The sequence below is a fragment of the Glycine soja genome, chromosome 6 (genome assembly GCF_004193775.1).
Source record: "Glycine soja cultivar W05 chromosome 6, ASM419377v2, whole genome shotgun sequence".
In the NCBI taxonomy this organism is placed as follows: Eukaryota; Viridiplantae; Streptophyta; class Magnoliopsida; order Fabales; family Fabaceae; genus Glycine; species Glycine soja.
In genome coordinates this window covers 41,306,987-41,326,910 of record NC_041007.1, presented here as the reverse complement: position 1 = coordinate 41,326,910, position 19,924 = coordinate 41,306,987, and the positions used below count along the sequence as shown (strand labels likewise).

The following is a 19,924-nucleotide window of genomic DNA, read 5'->3' as shown; positions in this document are numbered from 1 at the left end:
TTTACTCTTACTTTACAAATTCATTATTCAATTTTACTTTTTTTTCCAAAGAAAAGTACTAAATAAATATACATAATAAACATGTTTATAAAGTAAATAAAATATCAAATATCCAATCTATAAGTCATTATATTGGTAGTAGTAATATAACTCTTCAAAGAATATTAAAAATAAATTTACACATATTCTTAATTACATTTATATACCTTTACTTAAATAGTTACTAAATAATCACTTTAATTAAATCTATTTTTCACGAGTAAATATAATTTGTGTCGATAAAAAACTAAAAAATAACAACTATCATTTACCGATTAAAAAATAATAAGTATAATTTATGCAATAATTTTATAAATATATAAGAAATAACAATATAAATACCAGTGGCATCAATGCAAAGAAAAAGATAAAAACATATTTTAACCATGATGTAAAGTATGCAACCCAAAAATAGTCATATTTCACTGTAGATAACTATTGACTAATGGATATTTTAACTGTCAATACTACTTCAAAATAAAATCATATACAAATGTTTGAATAAACTAATTTTTTCTATCTAGCATTTAAAACTGAGATAGTTACTCCGTTGATTGAAGACTCTTGCCTGCCTCTTGATTGCTCACCTTCAATAAGTGAAATATTGTTGGTTAAAAAATTAGCTACCTTAGGTTGTGATAAAACATTATTGCTGCTCCACATTACAACAACAGATATCATATTTGGCCTATCGTTGGGATGATGTTGCACACACAAAAGACCAATTTGAATGCATGTTACAACTTCAGATACTTTACATGAATCCACCAAACAAGCATCAATCAATTGCTCTGGAGTGCCATCTTTCCACAATCTCCATGCCTATTCAATGCAATTACTACGTTCAGTTTGGTCATAGGAACATTAATTTCTATATTTTTGATTATGCTACTCCCCTGTCCGATAAGATTATAACTGTCATCATATGTAACTGTTCTGTTTTTCTTTCCACTAACCATTTCTAACAATAATACACCAAAGCTAAATACATCTGACTTTATGGAGAATAATCCGTCAATGGCATATTCAGGCGCCATGTAACCGCTGAAAGCAACCACATAGGAATTAATTTTGGTCTTTTTAATGAATGTTGTTAAAGTTTAACATTGATCTATTAAGATACTTACTATGTTCCAAAAATTCTGTTTGTATACCCTTCAAACCACATATTTTAGTCAAGCCAAAATCTGAAATTTTTGGGTTCAGATTATCATCTAATAAAACATGACTTGCTTTTAGATCTCTGTGTATAATCCTCAATCTAGAATCTTGATGACGATATTGAAGCCCTCGAGCAATTGCACACAAGATATTAAAGCGCATAGGCCAATCTAAAAGTTTACTTTGAAACGAATCTAAAAAGATTTTAACTTGGTTAGTCTTTTCTTTCAAAAATGATTGGAAATAAACCAGACTCATACTATACTCATCATTACCAAGATTTTCATAAAATAATTACCAAAAAGAAAAGAATCCAGGGTTTTGTTGGACATGTATTCATAGAGTAACATTTTCTCCTCTCCTTCGATGCAACAACCAAGATTTCGATTCTGAAGTTTGGCAAACAATATAACCTCATTCTTAAATTCGGTTAATCCTTGTCCAGATCGAGCTCCTTGAAAGCCTTTGACTGCAATCTCTTGCCCGTCTAGCAAAGTACCCTGAATTTTGTAGTTGGGAAATTTTGACAAATAATGAAAATCATGAATTTTCTTTAGCCTTATTAATAGGAAGTTAGTAATTACCTTGTATACTGGCCAAAAACCACCTTCACTGAGCTTGTTGTCATTTAAGAAGTTATTAGTGGCATTAATTATTGTAGCAAGATCAAAAGAAAGGAAGCTCCAAATTTTCTTGTTCACCTTCATCTTCCTCCTCTGTTGATATACCATTTTATTTTAGATACAAGAAATCAAAGCCTTGAATAGAATGTTATAAACATTACAATCCCCATATGTAATAAATACAGAGCAGTTTTAAGACAAAACTCTGATCAAAAGTCAGGTGATAGAGAGTTTTGTACGTTTATTAAATTATCAAACCGCATAGAAAAATGTTAATTTTACACACACATAGACAAACCAAAATATAAAAAATTAAAAACACATGAAAGCTAATGCTATTGAAATGAAAAAAAGAATGATATATTTTCCTCTCTTTGTATGATTGCCAATAGATGATGTTGATCATGTTTACTGTACTAAACAACAAATACAAGTAGAAAATAATTGTTAAAATTTTGTATTCTGGTAAAATTGCACATACAGTTTTTTACTGAGTCGGTGTTCTGTTTTTTACGTATTGCAGGAGTTCAACTAATCTAATTCAAGATAATTTTGTGAAATTAAAAGAGGCTTTCTGGCTAAGATATTTACCTTTATACTTTGTTCTGTTAATGTCAATGTAATAGCATGCCAATAGCATCAGAAGGACTACCGAAACTATGACTACAACGACCAAAACTACCTTTTTTGGATGCTTATTATGTTTAGCATCTGCATATACTGTTTGACAAAGAAACAAAGCTCTTGTGATTCTCAAATAAAACCAACCGAACTCTAATTATATTAATTAAAGAAAGTTAGAAGAATATCATTGTCTTTACCAGTATCCGAAATGGCCATTCGAACATAAATCTTGCCCACTTTCTGAAACTCTCAAATCAATAAGATCACCAAACCAAATGGAGCACAACCACTTCCCTTTCCATTTGTGTCTAAGTTTGCATAAGCTGTGCAAGAACAATTTTCCAAGCATTTGGCCTTGCAATCTTCAAGTGTCATGCTTGCATTTATCCAAGAATGTGTCGTATCCGGCACTTTCATCCCAGCATATCTACGAAAACCATCTTTGTTTCTGACACCACAACTCCACGGTTCAATACGCGTGCATCCTTTTGTCCAATCCATTTCATTCCATTCTTGCGCAGATTTCGGCTAGAACCCCTCCAAGCATTGGCACACTGGCGATGCATTAATCATGCAATTCCCATACGCGCCACAAACATTATAAGCATCACAATGGTCCTGTGGCAGGGATTGGTACACACTTCAAGTCCTAGTATGAGGAATCCATGTAAGGCATTGGCGAACATTAAGGGTTTGGTTTACAACAATTATCGAAATCACAGAACTATTCTTGAGAGTGTATCTCACATACACTTCATCTTCATTAACCACATATTTGTAATCATAAAGTGGATTGGGCTTCATTACAGAAATTCCACTAGCCAAAACCCAATTCCAAGGGCCACTCCTATATGTTAGAAAATTAAAATAAAATGAAAGAAATAAATAAGAAGAAAATGTAAAGCCTTGAATTATATAGCAAAATAACTTTAATGGGCAGAACATGAATCAACAACGTACTATATCATACAATAAGTACAAAGAAAAAATAAATTAGGAGAAGAAATAATTAGTTTAGGTTGAAGCGCACAAATGCTATCCTTAGAAATAAAACGCCCCTAATGCATTGGTAGAAAAATATGATTGCGCAAGAGAATATTTTAGGGAGAAAGAAATCAGATTGCTCTGCTCGTGTGTTTTCTAAAGAAGATATCAAACATAGGCATAGACCTCTTATGCAACAACAAAAATTTGACCCGTCAGAATACAACATACAGATATCAAAACAAATGCAATAACTTACATATGTCAAAACAAACTTAACAAATTGTATTGACCTGTTAAAGAAAAATCTTAAAAAATATAAGAAATCTAATTTTATGTAACAGATTCTAAAATAAATATTTTTTTATAAAATAGAATTAATATGAGTAATATATATTTATAAATTTTAAATTATAAAACAATGTTTACTAACATTCCTCCACATAATTTAAAATATATATATATATATATATATATATATATATATATATTTTAAAAAATTATATAGAAACGTAAGAGAAAGAGCATGTGATATTGTATTTCATTATAAAGAACCTTCCGGGTTTGAGCCTTATACCTAGTGTTTATGAACTTCCATCCAAGAAAATGTAGTGACTTAATTATCTTGTACTACACATTCTTTGACCAGACTTTAGTACACAACCCCTACAATATTCGTATTCAATTAGGTTCTAATCAGTGGTAGCGCGTTACACAACCTTGCGCATGTATCTTATTTCGTGAGTGTCACTTAGAGATTAGCCTATATCTCACACTGGTGGCCCCACCACTACACTCACTAGGTAAATCCTCAAAGACTGGTTTGTGACCCCCACCCCTACAATAATTGTCATCGGATTCATTAAGCGATATTTTTTTATACCAAAAATACACATATATAAATACCTCAACCTTAATATTGTCACAATTTATAATACACCTCGTTATAGGAATAAGAAACGGAACCACTCCACCAAATTTTATTTTGGTGTACTTTAGTCAACAAACAATTTCGTTGTTACCTGTTGAACTCCATTCATGGGATCACTAATCACACGGAGACGGGTGTCCATTGTTGTAACTAAATAATGGGCTCTAGTTCAATTCCCCTCGACGACTCAAGTACTTGTTGACACATCAACCCTTTTGTAAGTTGATCCGCAATATTGTTTTCTGATCACAAAGTCAAGAGAAATGACACCATGAGAAATCAAATTTCTAATAGACTTATGTCTCACTCTTAAGTGTCTTCTCTTTTCATTAAAATTTTTTGTAGTAACTTTTGATATATCAACTTGACTATCACAATGCATTAGAATTCGAGGTATAGGCTTATTCAGCAATGGCAAATCACATAACAAATTTTTAAGAAACTCTCCCTCACTAGTAGCAGTATCTAAAGCAATAATTTCTGCTTCCATGATAGAATGTGAAATAATAGTTTGTTTAGCAAATTTCCATGATACTGCACCACCAGCTAAAGTAAAAACATAACCACTTGTTGATTTTGTTTCATCAGAATCAGAAATCCAATTTGCATCACTAAACCCCTCAATTAATGCAGGAAAACATGTATAATGAATGTCATAATTAATGGTTCCTTTCAAAATATCTAAAAACTCTTTCTAATGCAATCCAATGAGAATGATCGGGATTATTAGTATACCTTCCTAATCTACCAACTGCATATGCAATGTCAGGCCTAGAGAAGTTTGTAAAATGCAACAAAGAACCAATAATTTAAGAATATTTATGTGAAGAAATTCCTTTACCCAAATTTTTCTTTAACTTGATGGATGAGTCATAAGAAGTAGAAACAGGTTTCACATCAAAATAATTAAACTTCTTCAATAGTTTTTCAACATTATGTGATTGGGTTAAAACCATGCCATCATTTTTCATTATAAGCTTAATACCGAAAATCACATCTACAGGACCAAGGTCCTTCATACCACAATTTCTAGACAAGAAAGACTTCACATCATTTATGAAATGCATATTACTACCAAATATCAATATGTCATCCACATACAAACATAAAATGACACATTTACTATCATCAAATTGTTTCACATACATACATTTATCACCATTATTGATTTGAAAATCATACGAAAGAACAACTTGATCAAACTTTTTGTGCCATTGTTTTGGAGCTTGTTTCAAACCATATAAAGATTTAAAAAGTTTGCAAACTTTCTTTTCCTTCCCCAGTTCTACAAAGCCTTCAGGTTGGCTCATATAAATTTCTTCTTCTAATTCACCATTTAAAAATGCAATTTTTACATCCATTTGATGAATTTCTAAATTAAAAGCACAAGCAAGTGCAATTAAAACCCTGATGGTAGTAACTTTAGAAACAAGAGAATAAGTATCAAAGAAATCTACACCTTCTATTTGTTTGCACCCAATCACAACAAGTCTTGCCTTAAATTTTTCTATAGATCCATCAGTTCTGAATTTCTTTCGGAAAACTCACTTACAATTTATACTTTTACAACCAGGGGGAAGATCAATAAGAAATCAAGTTTTATTAATTTTAAGAGAACTCATTTCATCATTAATAGCTTCTTTCCAAAAAAAAAGGTGTATCAATAGACCTCATGGCCTCAACATAAGTTTTAGGATCATCTTCAAGCAGAAAAGAGCAAAATTCAGAACCAAAATCCTTAACTTTTTTAGACCTTTGACTCCTGCTAGGTTCAAACACAATGTCCTTATTAGTATTACTACAAGATGACAAATTAGAACAAGAAGTATCACAAACAGATTTAGACAATTTATTTTTTAAAGGAAAAACATTTTCAAAGAAAGTGACATCTCTAGATTCCTTAATAGTACTTTCAGACACTTCTGAATTAACTACCAAAAATCTATAAGTAGTATTATGCAAAGAATATCCAACAATAAATGGGGATGTTAACCTTTGCTAGACACCTCGACACTTTAAGATATTTCAGATTTGGTTCTCTTTTTCTCCATAGTTCATAAGAGATTTTTTCAAAATTTTTATAAGGCACTCTATTAAGAATATGACATGCAGAATATAAAGCTTCACGTATCCTACATATTACTTGGCAAACCAGAACTTACAAGCATAACATTCACCATACCAAGCAAGGTACGATTCTTTCTTTCCACAATACCATTAGATTGAGGAGCATACAGAGGTGTCACTTCATGAATAATACCATGCATTTCACAAAAATTACTCATGTCTAAAGATGTGTATTCTCCACCTCTATCGGAACGTAAAGTTTTAATATTTCTTTCTAATTGATTTTCTACTTCTATTTTACATACTTTGAACTTATCAAACAATTCACTTTTTTGATTAACTAAATACACATAACAATATTTGGAGAAATCATCAATGAAAGTAATAAAATATCTCTTACCACCACGTGTTAACACATCACTACTATCACATATATACATCACTATGAACCATTTCAAGCAAGTTAGTTTCTCTTTCAATACATGTAGTAAAACTCTTTCTAGGTTTGCTTTGCTTGAATACATGTTTCACTTTTTTGTTTTAAATCAATGGAAGTCTTAGGAATAAAATTAAGAGATATCATTCTTTTGATAGAATTCAAATTCACATGTCCAAGCCTAGCATGCCACATATTAGAACATTCAACATTTGCAACAAAAGAAGAAACGTTGGATATTTTATTAATAGAAAGAGACGTAAGACTTAACTTAAACAAACCATCACAAATGTAGCCACTACCAATAAAAACACCATGTCTCATAATAACAACTCTATTGGACTCAAAAACAACCTTGTACCCTTGTTGGACTAACAAAGAAGTACTTATTAAATTTTTCCTAATATCAGAAATATGATAGACTCCATCTAAAACAAGAAAATTTCTTGAAGATAGCTCTAGCTTGACTTGACCTTATCCTAACACATGTGTCATACTCCCATTCCCCATACTCACAGTACGTGTGCTTGATTTCTAATATAAAGAAAATAATTTTTTATCAGCACACACATGAACATTAGTCCCGGAGTCTATAAACCAATCATTTGAGTTAAAAACACAATTTAACTCAAGGCTAGTGACATGGTACCTGTCAGATAAGGAATCAGAGGCAACACTGGTGATAACAACATTAGCCTAAGGTTTAGGGACAGACGTAGACTGGCGATGACGTTGAAAACAATTATTGGCCAAATGATTAGCTCGCCTACAAACAAAGCAAAAAATTTCATTCCCCGAATTTTTATCCTTGGGCTTATTGTTGTTATTAAAAGCATTGTTCTTATTTTTAGCAAAAAAAAAGGTTTTCTACCAAATTTATTTTTGTTAAACCCATGCCTTTTGAAGGACTTAGAGAAAGGTTTGCTAGAGCTCTCAACAAGATAGGCCTTAGAGTGAGAATCAGATTTTTGCAAGTGTTTTTGAGATGAACGATGTTTATCCTCAATGCGGAGACAGACAAACAAATCATCAAAGGTGAAACCTTCATGTTTATGTTTCAGGCTTTGAGCAAAATCAGTCCACAAAGGGGGCAACTTTGAAATCATGAAAGTCACTAGCATAATGTCAGGCAAAATAATTCCTTTCAATTTCATGTCATAAACAATGTTTTCAAATTCATGGATCTGATCTGGTCTAAAATAGACTTTTCATCAACCATTTGAAACTCAATCATTTTTTCACAAGAGTATCGACTTAAACCTTTTTCAGCAGATCCATATTACAATTCAAGTGCTTCCCATAACTCAACAAAAGTTTTGGTATGGCAAAAATTTTTATATATGTTATCAGTCAAAGCACTTAAAATGTGTCCATGACATAAAATATCTTTATAAAAAACATCATGCTTAGTGGTAGAAGATTTGGTTGCATCAGTTTAAATTATATCAGTAGAGGAAGTTAAAGTTTTATTTTTCTTTTAGAAATCACAGAGTATAAATCCAATTCAGTAAGCCTGAATTTCATTTGTTGTTGCCAACAAAAAAAAATTCACCTATCAATTTTTCAGGCTTACTAAAAATGGACTTAATCATATCCATGACGGATATTTTGATAAAAAATAATGCTACTGCAGAAAAGACTATGCAAGAAGAAAGTGAAAATTTTTCTCTCTAAGACTGTTAGAAAATTAAAATAAATGAAAGAAATAAATAAGAAGAAAATGCAAAGTCTTAAATTAAATAACAAAATAATAGTAGCAAAATAATTTTAATTGGCAGAACATGAACCAACAACGTACTATATTATACAATAAGCACAAAGAAAAAATAAATTAGGGGAAGAAATAATTAGTCTTGGTTGAAGCGCGTAAATGCTATCCTTAGAGAGAAAATGTCTCCACTGCATTGGTAGAAAAATATGATTATAGTAATGCTCTTGCTCTCTAAAATAAGTTTTTCTTTATAAGAGAAGGAAGAAAATATTTCAGGGAGAAACAAATCAGATTGTTCTGCTTGTGTGTTTTCTAGGAAAGAGAGATATATAGGCATAGATACCCTCTTATGCAACGACAAAAATGTGACTGTTGGAACCCAACTTATCGATATCAAAACAAATGTAACAACTTACATATGTCAAAACAAACTTAACAAATTGCATTGACCTGTCAAAGCAAAATATTAGAAAATATAAGAAATATAATTTTATGTAACAGATTCTAGAATAAATATTTTATTTTATAAAATAGAATTAACATGAGTAATATATATTTATAAATTTTAAATTATAAAACAATGTTTAACTAACACTATAGAACTCAACCGCGCCCTTCATGAGCACCAATTCATTATTCTCTCCAAGCTTTATGCCTTCGTTAAAATCTCCTGAATACGGGTCTACCCAATTTTTCCAAGCCGTAAGATATCCATTGAGACCAGTTTTAAGGTTCCACCCCAACTTCATTCCTTGCAAGAGTGTATCACAAGGATGATTGAAGCTCTGCCACACAAATTTTTCTTCGTTGTTGATGTTGTCGTCCTTGTTATCTCTAATTACTTAATTCCCACTGTCTAAAAGTTGCACAACAGGAGTCGAAACCGATGTTGTTGCATTTGTCGACCAAATAATAGACAGGCTTTGGCCGAGAAGTACGAGGTTTCCTTCTTTGTTTATCAAAAACATGTTGGATTTATCTTTTGCAGGGTTGTCACGGTTGGCAATCCAAACTACCGTTCTAGCCGGGATAGTTTTGAACCAGACTCCGACGTAGCGGTTTGCGGAATTGCCGGGAGTGAAGAAGCCCAACTCAAAGGTTTCATTCTTGGAGACCAAGGTGCTGCCATCGTGAAGTGGCTGGGAATGAGTAATGATATCAATTGCATGGGAAATTTGAGACAAGAACACGGATAATAGTAAGTTTGAAATAACAAGCATAGAAGGAAGAAGTGCCATTTGATTTTGCAGTGACTCGGGCTTAGTGTGAAAGAAATTGAAGATATTTGTGGCGATGAAAGTGGTATTTGAAAACAAGGTTGAAGGGCAGTGCACAGCACAGCCAATCGCGGTATCATCCAGTCCTATGATGTGGGACGTGAGTTGCCGTATTTGAAGGGATGGTAGGCGGCATTTTTTCATCTGTGCAATAACTAATTATGGCTTAATTAGCGTTGGTCATTAAATTTGGAGAGTGTATTTTTTTTAATCTCTAAAATTTAAGTTTTATTTTTGAATCCTTAAATTTTGATACATTATTACTTTTTAGTTTCTATCATAATAAATAATAAATTAATACTTTATGAAAGTTTATAATTATCGTGTATTAATTTTTATTTTTTAGCTGTTTAAATTGTTGTTTTAAAACTTTCAAGTGTTAAAAAAATCACATAAAATATTAAAAATCCAAAAAAAAATGTTAAAAATTGTTATGAAATGTTAATTTACTATATCAAAGACTAAAAAAATAATATATCAAAATTTGAGGAATAAAAAACTATTTTTAAATTTTAAGGACAAATAAAAATATACTCCTAAATTCATGGATTAAAACAATAATTGAGCAAAAAATTATTAATTATGTCGAACTTAAAAAAAAATTGTGGATGCTTCATATAAAAAAATTCACAGACATAATTCACTAAAAAAAACCTTACAACATACTAGAATTTTTTAAAGAAAAATTTATAACATACTAGATTAATAGTAGTATAACTGTTAATATAATTATTATTTATTTTTTTACATAAATTATTATACATTACTGCAATTAAAGTGAATAATTTTATTATATATGATTGTTCGTAAGTACGTGACAGTGTAAAAGAAATTTAAATGACTTTTTTTATTATACTTGTGAAATATCACATAATTTTGTCATGGTTAATCTTTTTATCAGCAAAGTTGAATATAGTTTCTTCTTTTAATTATATTTTTTTATACATAATATTTAAATTTAAGATTTTCCTTAAAGAAATATATTATTAAAAAAATATTTTTGATGTAAACTTTTAGATAATTATTATAAAAGTTAATCAATTTATTATGTATATCAGTTTTAATTAAATAATTGTGTAAAAAAATTAACATCTATTATTTATTCAAAAACAAATTATAGAAAATGTTATGGAAATTTTTCAAGAATCCAAATGATAACATTAGTCATTTCATAAATCAAAAATTATGAGACTAATCTTCAAAATCTAGAGATCATCGAAGTGAATTTTATCTATTTTATTAAAGTATTATCCATATGCATGATTAAGAAATACGCTTAAAGAACTCATCCTTAAATTTATCAACTATGTTGAACTTTGCTTTACTTAGACACTTATGAATTTTATGTGTAAGATGGAATTGAAAAACATAGTAGAGTAAATAATGTGAACAAAACGTGAACTTCTAGCTATCTTAAATAATCATTGCACCTTTAACCTTCCCACTCGGTGGAAGTAACAATTATTTTAACAAAAAACTAATAACTTGCACTACAAGAAAAAGGATTTAACGGGGGTTATTTTTGCCTTACCGACGATTAAAACCTTGTTAAGTGTGTTTCCTGCTGTTGTGCTTTTTGTTGTTGAAGCATCCATGACAAGCAGTTTTCGGTGACCCTAAAAAATGCAGGGTTTACCTACGACTTTTAATTCCCTGGTAATTGGCCGAGGTTTATATCCCCCGTTAATTCGAGTGTCACTACCAACATAAGATTACTTGGGGCTTATAACCCCTATTAATTAACTCCATGGCACTGCCCGCAATTTAAATAACCCTTGTGAATACAATAAATGTTTTTTTTTAAGAGCAAAATATGTTTTTTACAGCTATAAATATTGAAATATTTAAAATTTATCATTATAATAAAAATATGATGATTTTAAAGAAAAAACAAAAATATATATTTTTTTATAATTTTTAATATATTTTTTATCCTCATAAAATCCAAATGTGATGATTTTGGTTCAACCATAAATTCGGGTACCCCAAACCTACATCTCAGAATTTTAACATAAATTATAAATATAACACATGTAGAATAATGCTTTTAACATTGGTTACATCATCTATCATGATACAAACAAGGCCCTGACAATGCTAACGTGGCATTGCCAGGGCTAACGTGTCGCAATGGCAGCGCTCCAATTTCCCGCCCAAAAACGTCGTTGTCATTGTGTATTTATTGTTTTTTTTTTCGTTTTGTGTGTGGACGGTTACCAATGCAGCTTTACGTTTCCAAGACTTAATTTACTGTTTGTTTTTTTCGACTACCAATGCAGCTTTACGTTTCCAAGGCTTAATTTACTGTTTGCTTTTTTCGACTTCCTTTTTCCATTGTGGCTTTGTGCCTTTTCAAATTTCACCGTAGGTGGACATTGTTCATCATTTTTCTCATGCTTTCCATTTTTCATTGTGGCTTTTCTATTGTGGCTTTTCCATTTTCACTGTAACTGCACTTCCTTCGTCATTTTTTCTCAGGCTTTCCATTTTTCATTGTGGCTTTTCGATTTTCATCGTAGCGGCACTTGCTTCGTGATTATTTTCAGGTTTTTGGTATTGTATTCATTTTTGTCAGATACTTACATTGTTTTGGTGTCTTTCGCATTGTTTGTTTTTCGTTTTCAGCTTGGTTTGACATGTATGATGAGTTGTGAATGAGTTTTGATGGTTTGTCTTGGTTTGGCATGTTTTGGTTTGTTCACATTTGTATGAGTGGATACGTTTTTGTTATGGTATTTGACTTTTCGCAAGCCAACAAGACAAAAGCTTAGACCTTTCTTGATTTTATCATTAGTTTAACATTTCTTATACGCAACTTTTTGATTTTTAGTGGGTAGTTTGTTGTAATGAGCCATTTTTTTCGGGCTTTGATGCGTTTTGATGATGCATGTGCATCATTTACAAGCTTTTTTGGTTTTCTGATTTATCGCTTCACAAAAGGTTACATTTTTAAAAATCTTGGTTTGCCATGTTTGAGTTCTGAATGAGTTTCGAAAAGAATCAGCTTTGTAACTTTTTATCGATATCCATGTTTTGCATTGGTCATATTTGTATCAGTGGATATGTTTTTGTTGTTTTTTGAGTTTTCGCAGGACAACAAGACAAAAGCTTAGACCTTTATTCATTTTATCATTACTTTATCGTTTCCTATATCCAGATTTCTTGCCTTTTGATCTTGCATGTGCATCATTTAGTACCTTTTTTGGGTGTTGTGATTTATCGGAAGAAAAAAGGTTACATTTTTATCGTCAATCCTGTTTTATTTTTCATTGGCTTACATTTTTGTTTTAAAAAATTCTTATATGTTTTAATTTGCTTGCATGTTTGCCGAGAACAACAAAGAAGCCGAAGACGATAACTACAAACAATGGCAGTAAACGGTGTCCCACAAGGCTAACTATAGGTTTGTTCTTGAATTCTGTTATATTGCTTAAATTTTTTTTTTATGCCATGTTGATGTTCATGTCTTTTTTGCATGGTTTGCCATATGTTTTATTCATTTTATCATTATTTGAGTGTTTCCTATACCCAGCTTTGTTGCCTTTTGATCTTGCATGTGCATCATTTAGTACCTTTTTTTGGTGTTCTGATTTATGGCAACACAAAAGCTTACATTTTTTTTTATTGTGAAGCCTGTTTTATTTTTCATTTGCGTACATTATTGTTTTAAAAAAATCTTATATGTTTTTATTCGCTTGCATGTTGGCCGAGAACAACAAAGAAGCCGAAAACGATAACTACAGGTTTGTTCTTGAATTCTCTTATATTTGCTAAAAAAAATTTTGTCCCATGTTGGTGTTCAAGTTCGTTCTGCATCTTTTGCCACGTGTTATTATTTTATTAAAAATAGTTTGCTTATAGCTGCCATATTGTGTTGGTATGATTGTGTACTTAACGGTCATGAAGTGTGTGTATTATGTGTTACAGATCAATTTATTTACACTACAAGGAAAATGACTTTTACCTACAGTCAAAATCTATCACTAGAAATCCAAAATCCGTAAGTAGATGTATAAAGGACTTTGTCCTACAGACATTTTTTGCGTCAACTTTAAGGGGGTATACAGTGACAACTAATAGTCTGTCACTATAAGCTTTACCTACGGATATATTTTTTACCTACAGTCAAATTTAACTATCACTATAAGTAACACCTACTATTTCAAATGTGTAGGTAAAAGAAATTAATTTATACCTATAATCTCTAACTATAGGTAAAAGTCAATTTACTTGTACTTACAGTCTTCTGTAGGTACATGTCATATAATAATAATAAAACTAGTTTCTAATTACACTCTTTGCTGATTATAATTTTTAATTAAATATACATGAACTTATTATTATGCTATGCTGCACAAAGTTAGAAATCTGCTGCAACATGACCTTTGAAAAGTTACAACAACCTGCAAAAGGAGTTACATCATGAATAACATATGAGAAACTGAAAGTGGACAATTTCCATTCAAATATACATTCTCATTTTGTGTAAACAAGCAATCTAGCCGAAGGGTGCGATCATTAGCATTTAATGCTTGCTTAAGCAAAACATGTACAAAAATTAATATTAAATAAAAAAGTAGCAGTATATACAAACTAGCATATATATATATATATATATATATATATATATATTACGTTAATCTCTACTTGCTTGTACATGTATGTATATACAAATAGGAATGAATAAACATTAATTTATATTTCAGAGCTTCGTTAATGAAATCATTCAAGTTTACAAGTTTAGTTATTAATTGCTAAAATTTGCAACTCAATTCACTTGGAGAAATAATGAAAGGATATCATTAACAACGACAAAGCCATTCATTCTAGACTTCTAGTCTTAAAAGTAATATCAATAATATGAAAGTATTTTTCAATTTTGCACCAAAAAACAATAGGAATCAGGCAGGAATCAGCTTTACTAATTCTTCATACGTATCCAGAAACAGAGAGAAGGAGAGTGTGAAAATTCAAACTTGAGAATAATTCGTACCTTCTTCTGCTTTTCAATGACTTTTATCCCGCTGTGATCAGACTTTTATCAACCTGCAAAAGGAGTTACATCATGTATAACATATAAGAACAATAGGAAATTTGCTTAAAATCACTGAGACAATAAAATTAGAACAATAGGAAATCAGAGATATGCATATTTTTGACACAAAACTCAAGTAGATGAGATTCCATACCTAGAATCTGTCCAAAAGGAATCATGATCCAATGTAGGCAAAACCAAAGTGGCTTTCATAATTTTTGCAATAGCAACCATGTCACTTATCTGCAATTGGATGGAAAATATACTAATATATATGTCATAGGATCAAAGTAAACAAGAAATTTGAAAATAATAACCCTAAATAAGGTAACCATTGGCATGGCTCTAAAAGCAATTTAATAGCGTACTCCAGATTTCATTTGAATGTCGGCAATCACTTGTAATACAAATAAGTATGAATGAAAGCATAAATTGCGCACCTTCTTTTTGAGAGCACGAATTCTTTTATCAATATCTTGAGCTTGGGGCGAATCTTGCAAAGTGAGCCAATTTATTTACCTGTGAGGTCAATGCCTCCAGAGATTCCTGCTTTCCACTATCTTCAACTTCACAAACAAATAAAAATCCTAATAACATATATATTAGGCACTACATATTTTAGAACAGTCACAATAACCTGAGCCATTAACCAAAACACACTCTAAATTAATTGCTAATCATATATGGCTACTGAATAAAATAAAGACACAAATTCCATTCCAAAACGAAATTCTACCAAAAACAAAAACAATTTATATTTCGAATTTAGCGCAACAGAGATTATAAGAGAATCTACCAAAAAGGAACAATTTATATTTTAAATTTAGTGCAGCAGTGATGGACTCACACACCAACTCTATCAGGATTGAAGGCGCCGGTGGAAGAGATATCGTCATTTTCGACAGCATCGAGCTTCGTGTAGCTCTTGAAGCTGTGGAGCGTACATCTGGCTTCAATTGTGTCGGCGCTCTGAAGATTGAAGTGACAGGAGAGGAAAACCTCCTTAGAGTCGTGAAACTGGCGGTGGCAATCAAGAAAACCAACAGAAATTTAGATTTAGAAAGGTAACTCTTTAAAAATTCTAATATATGATAATTAGAACCTCATGGAAACTCACTCAGAAAATTCTAATATATTTTAATTTTTAACTTGTATATTTTATTTAATTATTATTAAAATTTAAATTACTTAACTATTAACGTAGTTAATTTACACACTACACGCGTGCTCACACACGGGCAGGTTTAGAAAATATTATGAATGTAAAAATTCACGATTAAATATTATGAGGTTTTTTTTTATATTTTTAATAATTCATAACATGATTGAGTAATTTTTGGCACAAAAATTCACGATTAAATAGTGATACTGTAAAGTAGCAGCAAATTTAAGTGGTTCATGGTTTCTTTCACTTTAACTTGCGGACCACCCATGATAACTACCATACCTAAAGGATACACGGTTAGCAATACCCACCTGGTTTTAATCTTATATTCAATCAAATTTTTTAAGAGAAAAATAAAATACTAAAATAAATTATTTTTCAAAAGTTAAAACTACAGTGTTTTATATACTTTCATTTTTTTTTTATAAAATTTCACATTTAATTTTTCTAACTTAAATATATAAATTAGTTCTAACTTATGAAAAAAAATTAGAAAAAATAGGCTATTATAACTTTTTTTTACTGTAAAAAACTTGTTTTTTTAAGAATATTATAACTACTTGATTCAATAAGCCTAATTATTTTTGTGTATTAAAAAAACTGAGCAAAGCTATAAGTAGTGACAAATAAATCCATTAAAAAATAACTATTTTTTATCCTGTAACTATAAATAAATATAAGCATAGATTGCATAATCTCAAATAAATATAAAATGAATAACACAAAAAAAACTATTAAATTTGGATAGCAACCCTCTAGAATCACTGACTCCTACTCCACTCTTTCTCTCCTCTAACTGCATTATAATATTTTTTATAAAAATTTGTTATATAAGTAATACAAATCTTATATATACGACATGTTAGCGTGAACTAGCATTTATGGCCACCCTGATGTGTTTGACAGGTTTTGGTTCATAGAGAGAGAAAATAGTCACAGGCTGCGTCTTATCTTGGTCTGTAAAAATCATTTATTTAATATTTTTAGAGAGAGAAAATAATGAGTGTTGAAGCATAACTCATCAAGCACAACCAAATTTTGAAAACATGTACATGAACCTTCTGAACCTAGGTAGGCAAGACAACTGCAAGGATGAGAAAACTTACTGAGTTAGCTCCTCCAGCTTTTGCTTCTTTAGATGTCTCTAATTGCTCCACTAGCTTTACGGAGTTAATACTTCAAAACAGAGTGTACTACTGAAAAAGACGAAAAACACACTTGCTTCAAAGTTATATTCAATCAAACAAAAAAGGATAACAAGTTGCTTGCTGGTAAAGGATAGCGGCAATTGCCACCTCCACACAAGACTAATTCAGATGCAAGAACCAAAAAATATCTTCACTACAATTTTGTCCAGGCTCGGGTTTTCATATAAAGAGTTGTGCAGATGAGATAATTATTCTGAAGGTTACCAAAACAGGAAAACAAGTACTCTAAAGAGTTTAATGACAACACTGTGATATTTTACCTTGGAGAAATAGCCAACCATGTGACATCCTCGTTCATCACATTCACACAAAACATAGAACAGAAACAGGTCTACATCATAATAGAGGGCCTTGTGATCAAGAAATAACTTGGCCAAATAACAAAGGTTCTGCCCATAAACCTTGTTCTTTTTGCCATCGACCAGATATAGCAATAATTATAAGGAATCACATTATGATAGTAATCAATCATTAATAACAAAAAAATGTATATATAATTGTTGCAACGGTCATAACACAACTTTCTCAAAATTCATTCATTTTATAAATTGAAATAATTTCCAATATTTGAGATTTGTAGCTACCTACCCTTGACTTCATTTAGATAATTTAATTAAAAAAATTGTCTAAATCTTTTAGAAAAAGAACTCTATTAATGGCTTTAAAAAAGAACTCTATTACAATTGAAGGAGGATAATAAATCCTTCAAAAAAAAAAAAAAAGAACAGAGTACAAAACAAAAAAATGCAGAATAGCAGCACAATCTTTGTACATGCCAGAAACAGAAACACCCTTCAAGCACCCATTAATATCATAAGTAGCAAAATTTTAAATTGTGATTGCAGATGTTGCGTGCACTGAGATTCAGATTGCAGTCACTGATTTGAATTTTCACAAGTTGGCACATCATATTAAAATCATATATATTATTGTACAAGTTGGCTCAGAATAAGTTTTTGTCTCATAGGAGTAAGTATTATAGGAATCCTCGTGCCCTTGTGTGTCTTTTGTCTCAAAATTGATGCTTTGATGGAACAATGATAATAAGGGCAGCATATCATATAACCCTAAATCCTTATCCAAACATATGCGAATTATATGAACGTTTTTCATTAGTTCTTTTTTAAAATTAAAAAAGTAAAGAAAACATAATTCAACCATCATCTTATGATACCACATCACCTAAATAGTGATGATGACCATTATGATAAAACTAATATCCCTCCACATACATTTAACCATTAAAAGTAACAGATTTAGACAAACTACCAGGACAAAGAATGAGGTCACACATCCAACAAATATGGAAATCGAAGATCAAAAGGCCTAGCTAGAGCACATAACAGAATTGGGGGAAGTGGAAAGAAAAAATACCTCACAAAAGGTACCGTACAACCCTTTGGGGCAAGCCTTCCCAGTTATAGTCCCATTTGCTCCAGAGCCACCCTGGCCCTTACCCTTTCCTCCCCTATCATAATCAGATAAAATTATGAAGTTCTGAAATTGTCATTATGACACAAACAAAAAGCAATGGCAGAAACTGAAACGAAATAGAGAGCTAAAATAGAAAAGTTTAACAGAAAAAAAAATTGATAAATTCATACAAAAAAGAGGGGATATTTTAAAGTTTTCAAAAGTTAGGGACTGCAATCACCCCCAGCATGTTTATGCGTTAGTGCAAACATCAGTCAGGCCCTTAAATCACCATTCTCCAATAAAAACACCAAAATTCAAAAAACAAATTAAAAAATAAAAATCCTAGATATCAGTCACCAACTTCTCATTGTAAACCACTTCGTCCCAAATACAAAACCATAGACCAGGCTCAAAGTCAAAATTATCCTAATGTAAGGAACAAACACATAATAATAGACAAAACTTAGATACAGTTCTTCATATACTTTTGATCCCATTCTCTAATCAAAATTGAAGTTTCATCTCAGTAATCTGCGTAATGAAAAGTTTACATATCCCACTAAAGATTATCAAGTTGAAACTCTAGTTCTAATAGGAGAAAAGCACCAAAAACGTATCTAAATTTTATTCTAACAACAACAGCAATACTAATAATTGTTGGTAGTGTTTGAGCGATTGAGTGGTGATGAAATAAAAATAGAAGTGTGTGTGTGTGAGAGAGAGGAACCTTGAGGGGGTGAAGACCGGCTTTGAGTTCACGAGCTTGTCGTTCTTCGATTTCTTTGTTGTTGGAATCAAGTGCCGATGCCAATTGAGAAGAAGAATCTAACGTTGTTGGATGAGCATTTTCGGTTTTGCTCTCTGATTCCTTCTTCTCCGCTGTGAAATCCATTGTTGTCGCTGCTTCCTAAACCCTAATCCCCTTTTTCCCCTTTCTGCGTTTAACGTTGTTGAGGTTCGTTTCGGATCAGAGGAAGCAACGCGCTTGGGTTTTATGCTTTATAGGTAGGCGTCACTTCAGAAATATTTTAACCTTTTTTTATGTTTGATTTTTTTTCTCATTTCTTGTTGTGACTTAGAAAAGACTTGTGTAGTCATATACAATCCAATTTGGTTTGAGTATATGTGATACTTAATATGGTATGGGACTAAAAACTTAATCAGAGAATAGTTTAAGGATCACGACCTATCAAATATTTGTTTATGAATTTTAAAAAATTGAGAAAGATTAATGTTTTACTTCTTCT

At 31.0% G+C, this 19,924-nt stretch overlaps 1 long non-coding RNA gene and 1 pseudogene across 3 annotated transcripts; both read right to left on the bottom strand.

The window, feature by feature from the left end:
* Positions 1-555: 555 nt before the first annotated feature.
* Positions 556-9,903, bottom strand: LOC114416963 (annotated as a pseudogene).
* A 4,119-nt stretch (positions 9,904-14,022) lies between these two features.
* LOC114416969 lies at positions 14,023-19,619 on the bottom strand. Of its 3 annotated transcripts, none has more exons than XR_003667670.1 (8): positions 19,405-19,619; positions 18,636-18,729; positions 17,160-17,249; positions 15,736-15,905; positions 15,329-15,454; positions 15,043-15,131; positions 14,847-14,899; positions 14,023-14,256 (listed from the first exon to the last, which is right to left on the bottom strand). It is a non-coding gene; the product is annotated as an uncharacterized LOC114416969 (long non-coding RNA). The 3 variants fall into 3 exon arrangements; XR_003667668.1 differs by having other exon boundaries at positions 15,329-15,475; positions 15,740-15,905; XR_003667669.1 differs by having other exon boundaries at positions 15,740-15,905.
* Between the last annotated feature and the right edge of the window lie 305 nt (positions 19,620-19,924).